General features: G+C 42.8%; 1 protein-coding gene and 1 pseudogene across 4 annotated transcripts in view; one reads left to right on the top strand and one right to left on the bottom strand.

Moving 5' to 3' along the window:
* Nucleotides 1–3,793: 3,793 nt before the first annotated feature.
* LOC106143967 lies at nt 3,794–7,234 on the bottom strand (annotated as a pseudogene).
* The window catches only part of Fndc3a (fibronectin type III domain containing 3A), a 136,415-nt gene continuing 130,339 nt past the window's right edge, over nt 6,983–13,058 (top strand). Inside the window, exon 1 of one of the 4 annotated variants that reach the window (XM_026783165.1) lies at nt 6,983–7,034. The gene's annotated coding sequence lies outside the window, so the exon portion shown is untranslated. Of the gene's footprint in view, nt 7,035–7,428; nt 7,757–7,893; nt 8,077–8,237; nt 8,260–13,058 lie in introns of those variants that run through there. The other 3 variants (XM_005355605.2, XM_026783164.1, XM_026783166.1) reach the window with 3 other exon arrangements.

Below are 13,058 nucleotides of genomic sequence, written 5' to 3'. Positions count from 1 at the left end.
TTGGAGAATTTCCTGTCTCTTGGTCCTTAAGGCACATAACGATGATCATATGACAGGTCAGGATGAGGCTGCTACACCACAGTGCTAAGTCCGGCACCTTAGAGGTCCAGCTCAAGGAGTTACACCTTTCCTCAGTCTGGCACATCTGATAAGTTCCTGGGCGTGGTTTTTCTTGACATGATTTTCTACGCCCATGTGCCTCTAGGCCTCAATTCATCCCAATAAATGAAGGGCCATATCATTTTTATGCTCAGGAATAAGTCATTCATCAGTCAATGCGACCTGGGTGGTACTGGCCAGATAGTGTTGTTGACTGGTCCACCCTAGAGCACAGTCATCCTCCACCCTCACAACTGAATCAAAAGCTGCTTGCAAAACAGGCTCTCAAGGCAAAGCACATTCTGGAAAAAGAAAAAAAAAACAACACTCTTTTACATAACAATGAATAATGTAAAGTGGGGACATTTCTTGATCTCAACACTGCACAGATATGAGGACCTTTTCAGATAGGTAGGTATGCCTGTAACTCCAGAGCTAGAGAGGAGAGCCAGGTAGACAGAGCTCACTGGCCAGCTAGGCTAACCAAAGCAGTAAGTTCCAGGTTCAGTGAGATGACCTGTCTCAAAAAAGGAAAAAAAAGAGGTGGAGAAATGATTACGACATGACAGCTCACACATGCTCATATACATATACGCATATAAAGCATATGATAAAAACGATGGGTTTGGAGGTAAGAGCAAGTTGTAAACAAATGCTCAGGATGAAAAGAAGATATGTCAAGGTCAGAACCTTTATCTTTGTACAGAATCTTTATCATAAAAATTCTATAAATATTTCTTGATTGTTGAATGATTCTTTCCTTTGCAACAGACCGCTTCTGAAGCAAACTTAGACTGTCAATTTAAATGGGCCTCTTGCTAGAGGGGAGTTTGCTTGAGCAACTAGTCTCATATCTGTGTTCAATAGATACTGTTATTATGAAAATTAATATAACAAGTCTTTTCACTATGGCCATGTCTCTCACCTGAAGTCCTTAGTTGTTTTTCTAGCTAGAGTTACAACTTAACTTTAGACATGTTAGCCTTAGGACTTAAGCATGTTTGAGCATGTCAGCAGAGATAATAGAGTAGTATTTATTTACCTTAAGAGAGATATGAAAAGTTTGCTTTGAGGTTGTTTGCCTCCCAGTAGTGGTAAAGGCTTAATGGGTAATGTTGTCTATCTTGTGAGATTACTCCTGAGACCTACAGCTTCAATCAAATCATCATATTGCATTAGTCTGTCTTCTGTTACTAACAGTACAATAGCAAGACAGAGTCAGTTCTATAGGAAAAAGGCTGTCTTTGGTCCATTGTTCTGGAGAGGCAAAGTGAAAGGCTGCATCTAGCAACAGCCTTCTCACAGACCCCTGGGGGGTACAGGGCAAAGAGATGGGTGTGTGCACGAACATGTGTCGCTTTGGAGCTCATAAAGCCACAGGAATTCATTCACTGGGGATCCATCCTGCTGAGCTCACCTCAGCCTAATCCTTTCTCAATGCCTCATCTCCAAATACACGGGCAGATTAAGTTTCCAAATTTTAATTCCCATGGTGGGAATTCACCTCCAGCATAAGTTTTGAGAAGGCAAACCAAATTCATACCACTACTATGTAATCAAATGCTTTGTCACTACTTGAGTCAGGTGTGGTGGCACACACTTTAAATCCTAGCACTCAGGCCTCAGAGGCCAGAGGAACTATGACTTCCAGGCTAACCAGGTCTACGTGGCAAAACCTTGTCTCAAAAAAAAAAAAGAAAAAAAAAACCTTAAATAAATCAATACTTTCCTAGTTTTTCTATATTCTATACCAGTTTACCTAAATTTAAGAGATTACAGTGTAGTTTAAAATATTATAATAAAGACAAATGATTGTGTAAAGATATGCCTGCTACCATGAAGAGTTGATTTATCTGGTTGTTTTAAAATGCAATTTTGTTTAAATATTTAGGTCAAAAGGTTGAGAAGAAATTTCTTAAGTTTGGCAAATTCCAAGTGAATATAGAATATATGGATTTTTGTTTCTAAATCCATGTACATTTTCCTTTTTTTTGGATGAAAATTTCATTGTTATCTTGGGAAAGAAACATTGCTCTGGTTTGAGGTTTGCTTTTCCCTCCCCTTTTGGGGGGGGTGAGGTGGGGATTGTGAAGCCAAGTCATTTGAAGATAGTTTTGAAACTCTCAAGTCGTCTTCTGTCTCATTTTCCTCACAGATGACTATCTTCCTCTTCTGTGTCTAAAATGGATTCATATGTCATCTGGCTGGGCTGGATAATGACAATTGTGTGCTCAAACCCAGGACAGATACCAGACTCTCCTGAATCTGTAGACAGCATCAAAGAGCTGTTGACAGACCCAAGAACAGATATAGAAACTATTTTTTCAGCCAAGAGAATAAATCCTTATTGTCTGTCCTATAATTGTATAGCCCTTTCATATGGGAAAACTCACTTGGTAAGGTAAATGTGTAATCCTTTTCTCTTGTGGGAAGTGAGATCTGTTCCCTGTAGGGTGCTTTGAAACATACCATCTACACCGACAAGTTTGGGCTATTAGGGTGATCATTTATGATTTTAAAATCTGTTAGTCCTTCTTAGCATGTCTCTAAAGAAGAAATCATATAAAATTTTGAACCATTCATAAAAGCAATATTTTTTTCGAACCAGGGTTTCTCTGTGTAACAATCCTAGAACTAACTCATAAGAGCAATTTTTAAACCATTTTATTAATTTAAGTTAATAATATGTCACAAAGGGAGAAAAGCTACCTGTTGTTTATTTTCCTCTAAGATTCTGAAAGTATGGTCTGTGGATTACCCTAATCTAAACCCATTGGTGTGCCTATAAAATAAAGAATCATAGGGAGGGGAGAACAGAATGGAAATGCTGTAACATATATGTACATATCATATATAAAGATTTACTTTAATTATTGTGGTGTGTGTGTGTGTGTGTGTGTGTGTGTGTGTGTGTGTGCATCTGAGGCCAGAGACCTCAGATCTCCCTGGAGCTGGAGATACAGGCAGTTGTGAGTAGCCTGATGTGGGTGCTGGGAATTCAACTCGGGTACTCAAGATGAGTGAGCATAACCATTGTGCCATTGCAACAGCCCAAATTACTAGATCTTAAATATGCATCCCAGAGGATTTTTATTGTTGGCAACATTTAAGAACGACCTCTCTAGGACAGCTACTATTCAGTTTAGGATTGCGCATGTGCGTGAGTGTATGTGTGTGTTCTATTTTTGTTTTTCTTATTGTGAAAACCAAACCCAGCACCTCTCACATGCTAGGCTCTATCCCTGAGGTTCCTTTTCAGCCTTAGGAAACGCTTTAGTAGACTCTCTTGTTTTGAAACAAAGCTAAGGTTTCCAAGGTTATTTTGGAGAAAACAGTGACAGAAAACAAAATGGCTTTGAGAAGCAGTAATGAGGATTTAGGGATTTCTCCGCATTCTGACCAGACTATTACATTTAGCATCCAGAGGCACGTCTGTATTAAAACCCTTTGCTGGAAGGTTTTACACTCCTCTTCATAACAGAAAGTAAAATAACCTGTTATGCAACTAGTCACAAACACAGTCCTGAGGTGTTTTGCCCACACACAGGACTATTGTCTCAAACATGTCTTTTTTGTGGCGGCTGGGCCCTGTCACCACTGTGTTTGTCTGAGCTCACAAATCTGTTGCAACCTGTAGCTTTCCTGTCACTTCTCTGGCTGTCCCCTCCTGCTAATCTTTGTTTCCTGGCAGTAACTAGAACCTCTTGCCAGTGCCATACCCATGGCTGCTGCTGGAACTACCAAAGCCACCTTGCTCTTGCCGTTCCGTAGAGCATTAGTCTCCACCACCATGAAGGCCGGAGTTTCTGCCTCCAAAGTGTCCTCCCTTCATTGGTCCCAAGATTGAAGACATTGATTGTTGTAGCTGCCAAAGTCACCGTAGCTTCCACCACCTCCAATATTACTTCTGTCATTATGACATTCATTATGTCTACTGCTGCCCTATTCGCCACCATCCTGGCTGCCACCAAAGCCGCCATAAAGTTTCCTCCAAAACCAAAATTGTCATTGCCACTGAAACCACCTCCACAACCTTCACCAATGTTTCTGGAACTACTTGGACCTCTTTGACTGGGTGAAGCACCAACAACCATCACTTGCTTCCACAGGGCTCTTCTTACTTCACGCTTGTGGCAATTCACAGAATAGGATCTCTGAATGACAACCTTACCTGTGGAGTTGTGGTCATCAAAGGCAATGTCTTAGTTAGGGTTACTATTGCTGTGATGAACCACCATACCAACAACTGGAGAAGAATGGGTTTATTTCCATGTCATTTCTTATCACTGAAGGAAGTCAGGACAAGAACTCAAACAGGGCAGGAGCCTGGAGGTAGGAGCTACTATAGAGGCCTTAGAAGACAGCTGCTCCCTGGCCTAATCACCGTTGTTTGCTCAGTCTGCTTCTTATAGAACCCAGGACCACCAGCAGTTAAGGGGTGCCCCCCCACAATGGGCTCGGCCATACCATATTAATAGCTAATTAACAAAATGCCCTACAGCCGGGTCTTATGGAGACCTTTTCTCAGTTGAGGTCCCCTCCTTTCAGATAACTCTAGCTTGTGCCAAGCTGACATAAGACGGCTAGAGAAGCCCCATTTTTTCACTTCCTATGTCGATCAGGATTTCAATAATTTCAAGTTTCCCATACTGTTCAAAATAATCTCATTTGTGGTAGTCTTCACTGTCTTCTTTAATGCCACTAACGATGATTGTCTGAGATCTGCTGACAGCTCTCTTGACTCCATAGGTTTTCCATCTACCTTGCATTCATAGCTGCATCGACTTTCTCCACTGTGGTGAACCTGACAAAGTCAAAGCCCTTGCCTGGAGCACTTGGTGCTTGGATGTCTCATAACCACACAGTCGGTGAGTGTTCTCCATTGCTCAAAATGACTCTTCAGACTCTCACGGGTTGTTTCTAAGTCTGGTTCTCCCACAAAGAGCTTCCTCAGCTTCCCAAATGCTTAGCAGACTTTGTCTCGGACCTGGGTGCAGGGAAATGAGAGCCTGTCCTGGTGTTTCCTTAGTGGCCCCAACATGCAGAAAACCCCGAGGCAAAACAGTGGCAGAGGGATGTGTGAAAATGGTCAGTGAAAACATCCCCATGGAGCAAATACCAGTTATCAGGGAAAGACACTCTGTGTGTGTGTGTGTGTGTGTGTGTGTGTGTGTGTGTACATGTGTGCGTGTGTGTGCTCTGAGCATATGTGCATGAGTACCCTTGGAGCCAGAAGAGGGCGTCGGAGCAGCTGGAGGTGAAGAATTCATATGTGGTTGTGGGCCATCCAATGTGGGCATTGGGAACTGAATTTGTGTCCCCTGCAAGAGCAGTATTTGCCCTTAAACGCTGAGCCCACACATGCAGAATAGGCAGGGAGAAAGATGGGAAGATGAAAAGGGACTGGAGACACTGTGCCCAGAAAAACAGGATGAAAATGAAGAAAATGGGTGCCAAATACAGAAGAAAAGTTCAAGGAAGAGTGGTGTTCAAAGTCCTGACTCTTGCCTGGGGCTCAAGAAGCATGAGGGTTGAAAATGGTATTTATTTTCCTGATAAGGAAAATAAAGGCCTGTTCAAAGCCAGCGTAGTTTCTTGGGCCTCTCTGGCTAGGGTGATTTATGTATATGTTTCTTTCTCGCCACGGGAGATAAATCCCCCACTTTCTACCATCTCACAGCATCGTGTATCATAGCTAAGGGTCTAGTTCTACATCAATGCCGTCTTGGATTACATGGCCTGATCTCCTTCAATGGAGCTATTATTTCTTGCTCTGCCTATGGCATATAGATGGGCTTTAAACATACTTTAAAAAAATGCAGGTTTATTTTAAAATCTATTTCTTTGTCTACCCCCGAAATCAAGGAGCCAGAATCTTGAGGGGGCAGATTGTAGGATTCTGCATTTTAACGGAGTTCTCAAGTACAAAGCTTTGGAAAATACTAGCTTAGAGTTAAATTTGGAGACCACTAGTTTAGCCTCAAACCGAGCACCAGTTGGGCAGCAGGATGGAGGAGCCACACAACTCCTCCACATTCTGATACAAACTCTCATGTTGTCAAACACTGAGCAGTTAGACTTCTGTTATTCCAAGATCAGCTTTCCAGCAATTTTGTCTGGAAGAGGGCCAAAGCTGGAAGTTAAGAAAATGAGACATTTCTCTCAGGGAAAGGACTTTTGTTCCTTTACTGAAGAGTAAAAAATAATAATAAAAAAAATCTCATCTCATGATTCCGTTTGATAAAGTCACCAGCTGGCTGCGGATATAAACATCGGATCAATTATTGCCTGCAGCCATGGTGAGTAGTAGGAGAAAAAGAAGAAAAGGAACTTAAAAGACACCACCACCACCACCACCACCACAGAAAAAAGAAAAGTATTAAAAAAAAGATACGAAAGGAAATGAACCCATGCCTAGTGAGGGGTCTTCAACAAAAGTAAGGAGAACACTGCATAAAACAGCAGCAAAAGCGGGGACTCTATACACTCTGCAATCCCTTGAGACGTTGGTGCACGGTCTGAGTATTGCATCTGACAGTCAGTGATCCACTAAGAATTTCGTTTTCCATTGTTTTCTTTAAGAACGTAAGAAATACGTACATCTTCAAGAGATTTCTGTCAAATGGTTAAAAAACAAAAAGATTGCCTTCTTAAAACGCAGCACGATTAAGAAACCGAAATACAAGTCAGACGTGGAGCCTGGTTTCATCAGTCACCAGTTTTGGAAGGACTGGGAGGACTCAGGTTCCCAAAGACGACCCTCTCCCCAAGGCTTCCGGTGAAATTGCAAAAGTAAGCAGTCGGGCCAGCCCTCAGGCACTTCAGGCATTACTGCAGCGTCCACTCCACCCCCCCCCCCTCATTGCTTGAGGCTTAAAGAAATTGCTGCTGCCTTCGCTTCGGTCTTCGGTCTCCGCTGTGGTAGACACATCAAGGTAACGGGTTTCCACTAGATTTGGCTGGTCCGAGACCAAGAAATTAACCACTGCGTTTCGGAACGAAGTAAATCTCTTTTGTGGGTGCTATAAAATGAATGCCGGGGCTCTAAATGTTTATGAGTAGAGACGTCTGAACCTATAGCACCTGCCAGCATTCTAAGTTCTGGGGTTTTCGGCGAGGGGCTGACACGGTTCATCTTCGGGGGGTGGAGGGTGGGGGCGCTTTCTAAAATGCTTTTGGAATACTGCGTGTGGCCTCAGATACGTCAATCATCGGCACAGTTCCCGGGGCGCTCCCCGGCTTAGGGAGCGCGGCAGCGCCGCACTAGCGGCCGCCCGCGAAGCCTGGACGCGGGGCGACGGGCACGCGCGGGGGCTCCGGGTCCCGGCGGCCGGGGGCGCCGTCGGCGGGGCTCGCGCAGCCGCACTGGGCGCGCCGACTCCGGGCTCCTCCTCCCGACTCCGTAGTAATCATGGCGGCGGCGGGGTTCGCGGTCCCTCGGGTGAAACAGAAAGCGGGAGCTACGCGGAGAGGGAGCGAAGAGCGGGGCTGAGGCGGCGCCCGTCACTGCCGGGGAAAACAACCCCTCACCGTGAGCGCAGCGGCGGCCCCCGGGAGCTGGGCCCACCATCAAGGTAGTGAGAGGACGATCCGGAGCCCCGCAGCAGACACGCCAGGGGATCCGCCTTCCTCAGCCTCGGAGCGGCGGGACTCGGAGGTGAGAGCCGGCGGGGGACACGGGAGCCCGCGTCGGGGAAACCGTTAGGCTGGGGCTGCGGGGCCGCGGCGTCCGAGGGTCGAGCCCGTCGAGGGGCGGGCGGCGCTTCCCCCCCCTTCCACCCCGCCCCTCGTGGGGGGAGCGCTGTCGGGGAGGCGGCGGGGTCCGGGACGCCGCGGCGACGTGCGCGGCACCTGCCGCCGGGGACTCTACGACCGCGGAGCTCAGCCCGCTCACCTGGGGGTTAAATCCTCGAAAACACGCCCTTCGGGTTTGTGCCCCGGCGGCTGCTGGCGGCGCCTGGCGGCTCCGGTGCCCAGGTAAGTTAACCACCTGTTCGCTCGGGAGGAGGACGGGAGGCTTCAGTCCTTCCCCGCGCTCCAGCCTGCGTGGGTGAACTTTTGACACGACTCTGCCGGGGGCGTCGTGCGCTCGGTGCAGGAAAACCGAGCAGATCATTTCGAGCTCGGGTCGCGAGCGCTGCTGTTTTAAGAGTGTGATAGGTAATCGTAATTTTTTTATTAAACTACCGCCTTGTAGGAAAAAAAAAACTTGAGATACTTGGTGTGTGTGTGTGTGTGAGTGTGTGAATTGCTGGGGGTAGTAGGGATGGTGCGATTTTTTTTTCCTCATTTCCTTCCTGTGAGACTGTAAGTTACCTTACACCTCCTTGTCTGTCCATCTATTCCTGAGAATAGCAGGCTGACAGGATTTTCCTCTTTTTATAGTTTAATCTTTATGTGTTCACGGTAGCCTTAAAAAAAAAAAAAGAAAAGAAACAAAACTGAGGCACATATTGATTTTTGCTGCTTCGTAATGTGGTCTGTTTTAGTTCTTGAAACCCAAGTTTGTGCGTGTTTTTCTGTGTCATAAGAATCAAACCGCATTGCTTCTCTGCCTTTTGGCTAAGATCAGTTGTAAGAATAAAATGACACTTGAAGCTTTTCTCTAATATTTTAATCGCTATGCTTTTCCCGGCATTGGTGCTAAACATATGCCACTCAAGACTGAGCCATATGTCAGACAGAAACAAATTGAGATTCCTGGCTCAGATCCCGTGTTTAGATAAATATTTAGTTTTTTTTTGTGTATTTGAGAAATATGTAATTCTTGCCATCTTGTACATTTTGCTTTAGTCACCTAAAGATGTTCCAGAAGGATGAGTCCCCTACTGTCTTAGCCTTTTCTTATTGGAATTGATTTTCTCAACTAATAAGATAAATTACCCGTGGAGACGGGTGGTGGTGGGCCTAATATAAAGCGATGATAAGGATTTTTAAAAAACATGGTTTTTCTAAACTACAAATATGAGAGTTTGTTTTCAGCCTTTCAGCCCACTCGTAATTCTTGCTACCACTAATAACACCCTGTAGAGGGAAGGAAGATGATGGGGTGATGGGGAGAAAATCTTACTTAGAGTCAAACATTTTAGCATTCTCACCTTTCTCTGTATTTTCTTCCTTGTCCTCATACATCATCTCCCTGTTTTCTCTGTAGGTTAAGTGGAAAATTTTTATCTCACGCTGTTTATCTTTAGCCACCTGTATGCGTCTGCCTTAACTCCTTCCTTTCCCCGGTTGTCTGAATCCCCTCAACACTGAGCGATCCGGGAAAAATAAACTCTTGCTTAACATTGACCCCAGGGTTAGGTAATGATTGTGAGGGGGATTTTCTTCTCCCAAATTAATGCTGTGCACTCAAGAAACCAGATTTTTTGGTGTCACGTGTCATTACTTCCTCTCTCTAAGTAATTGAGAGCTGATTCATTTCACCGTACATTTCATGATGCCTTTTGCATACTCTGTTTCTATAAACTTCAGCCTAATTTATTATAGGTTAAAAACTGTCTGCCTTCCATGTCTAATGAGATGAAGGCTGAGAAGTTCTATAAAACACAGGAGATAAAAAATATGAATATTGCCTTAAGCCTGTCTTATGTAAAAGGTATTTATGATTTGTTCATCTTTAGTTTAGACTCCTGGGTAATATTTCTACTTGTCTTGAAAATATTTGTGCCTTTGGTGTTTATATATTTAAGACTTGTTAATCTTGCATTTTGCCTGTAGGGTTAATGTAAACAAAATAGTTTTTGTTTTAAGCAAAACATTCTTGGTGCATTTTTTTCATGAAAACGAATTTGATTATGTCTTGGAGCATGATATAAGGGTGTGCATATGATTTCTGCTTTCTTAGCCTGGTGCTGATAAGTGATTGGTTTTTTTTTAATTAAATGTAATCTCTAAAACAAGAATTACTACTTCAAATAAGTTCTGATTTTTTTTAAGTCAGATTTAGAATTTAATCAGATTAGACTGTACATGTGTAGTCCATTGAGTCCTGTCGTAGTTTAGTTGATCACTTTGGTGCGACAAATATGTATCAATGCCAAGAGCTCATTATCACAAAGAAATTGATGACCAATAGTGTCAGGGGCACACTTTGTTTTTTACATGTGTTATGAATGCTTATCCTTTTTAATACTTTACTTTTTAAATGAGTATTATTCAGTGAATTCTTTTTATGTCATGGTCCTTAAGCTTTTCCCCTACTGGTTGGATTTTATTTGTCTTTAATATATACAAAGTTTGCTGTGCAGCCTCTGGGCTTCCATTAAGTTCTCTGTGGGTTTCCTTTCTGATGTTTCCAATCTTCTGTCACCCATTTCCAGGCCTTAGGCTATTTTTCTGCACCAGCTAGCTACTACCAGATAGTGTCTATGGAGGATGATGAACTATTATCAAAGTAAGGGGTGCAAAAGCAGTGGAATCTGTTCCTTCAAGTCATTTACAAGTTATGGAGAATTGCACACTAACAAAAGAGACCACTAGCAAAAACTATAGCACAATATTGTTAACGTGTGTGGTGCCCACTGTGACAGGAAGCTCTGTGAGGGAGGGCTAGAACGGTCTTGGCAGTTGGGGGAAGTCCAACATGAAATTTAGGAAGGGTTTAAGTATCAAAGACAGACTCCAAGAGAGAGTGACAGAGTTGGAGCTAGCTGGAGGGATCCTTTGGGATCATCCAAGGACAAGCATTAGGGAAAATAGAATCAGGTAAAGACTGGAGCAAGGCCCCACCAGGTATGAAGAGTAGTGCAGGAAGCCCTGGAGAAGAAAGTCCTGCTCATCAGTAGGAACCCGTCTCTGAAACTAATAACAGAATAATTTTGTTTTTATTGTTTTTGGTTAGCATACAAAATAATGGATTTCAATAAGACATTCCCATCCTTATGTATCATTGTACTGGGCTTAGTTTCTTCCCTACTAGCGTCTTTGGACCCTCTTTCTTGCTCATGTGGGTGTCCCTTCTGCTGTCATTGTGTGTGTGTGTATCTAGATATGAGAGAAAATGTGTCTTCCCATTACCCTGTTTGTTTCCACCTCCTTCTCCCTTAATTTCCTCCCTAGTTGCACTTCCTTTTTTATGCCATACACACAAACAGACAAAAATATATAAAAATTCTGTATATGAGAGAAGATGGTATTTGTCTTTCTTACTCTATTTTGTTTCGCTTAGCAGTTTGGTCTCTAGCTTCAGATGTTTTAATAGGCAGGTTTTTATGTTTATATAACTTAGATAAGGGTAGACAGGTATTTTTATAGTGCTTGATAATATTGTCTTGCAAGCTATTTATAGTGTCTGTTGAATATTATTGTTCATTTGCTTCTTTAAAAGAATTGTTTTAAAATGTAAAACCATGTCTGCAGGCTCGAGTTAGCCATCTGGCTTAGTTCACTGAGTCCTGGCTAGTTAACTGTCCATATAGCTCTTACTGTGAAGTATTTTTCTAATGGTTGTTTGCAGAGGTGTACATACCTTTTGTGTGGTATATGAAGAAATGCTAAGAGAACCACTACTGTAAACATTACTTTGTGCCTGAAGTTCCAGCAAGAGCTCAGTGTAGGTCTCAGAACTAGGAAGTGAAAGGTCTCCGAGCTGGGTCTTATGGCAGACAGTGAAGCACAGTGACTGGGTTTAGCATTTGTAAGGTCAAGCACATTGACTCTGTGCTGGGTTTACCTTTAAAAACTTCAGCTAGTATGTAGAAATCTTGGGTAGGGTGCTGGTGGTCTGCAAGTGATGGCTGGGGAGCAAGAACCTGTTTTTTAAAGGTGGCCCAAGGTGAATTCTAAACGTTTAGAAATCCTGCAGTAACTCCAAGAAGAGTCACTATTGTGGAATAATTGGTAATTAGATGGATAAGATAGATTCCTCTGGAAAATGTCACACCATGTAGATTAAAGGAGGGAAGAAAGACCCAGAAATCTCTTAAAAATATTTTTATTAAAATAATTTTAAAACCAAGTATGGTAGTGCATACCTTTAATCCCAGCACTCAGGAGGCAGAGGCAGGTGGATCTCTGTAAGTTCGAGGCCAGCTTGGTCTACAGAGAGAGTTCCAGGACAGCCAAGGCTACACAGAGAAACCCTGTCTCAAAAAATGTAGATGGAGACTGCTCGTTCGTTTCCCTACTGCCCTGACCCAAATAATCACACAGAAACTATATTAATTACATTACCTCTTGGCCTATTAGCTCAGGCTTCTTATTAACTAACTCTTACATCTTAAATTAACCCATTTCTATTATTCTGTGTTTCACCACGAGGCTGTGACTTACCTGGCAAGTTTCTGGGGTCTATCTCCTTCAACAGCTACATGGCGTCTCTCTGACTCTACTCTCTATATCTCTGTTCAGATTTCCCACCTGGCTTTATTCTGCCCTGCCATAGGCCAAATAGCTTCTTTATTAATGAATGGTAACAAAACAGATTCTCAGCATACAGAATCCCACATCACACACAAAAAAAATTAAGGTGATTATGGTCATTTCAAAGGATAAATACAGGTTGTTTTGAAACTTTATTTATATTAAACATCTCTCTGAAATTTCTAAATACATAACATATATGTCTAAGACAACAGTATTTTCTTTTTCCATTGTGTTTCTTGAATTGTTACCAGGTGGCCCATGGTGCCTGAGGTTATGGCTTTATGGATCAATTGATGAGGGCTACTGCATAACTACATAGTTTGTGATATCAAGAGATTGAACTATAGTATAAAAACATTGTTTTTTACTCTGCAGGCATTATAAATAGGGTTTGTATGTGGTCAGTATTAGGTGTTGGAAATCGATGGGACACTGGACAGAATCAGCACTGTTTCTCCACCTTATTTTACTGTTTAGAATATTAAAACCAAACCAAAAATTAATCTTTTATGCTTTTGTGACTATAACTTTGTCTTCCTTTGTAAATGTTTTTACTGTCTTAAATTTAAAGGCAGCATAAGCCTCTTGAA

The sequence above is a fragment of the Microtus ochrogaster genome, chromosome 17, assembly GCF_000317375.1.
Source record: "Microtus ochrogaster isolate Prairie Vole_2 chromosome 17, MicOch1.0, whole genome shotgun sequence".
NCBI classification, from domain to species: domain Eukaryota; kingdom Metazoa; phylum Chordata; class Mammalia; order Rodentia; family Cricetidae; genus Microtus; species Microtus ochrogaster.
This window is presented reverse-complemented; position numbering and strand designations above follow the sequence as displayed.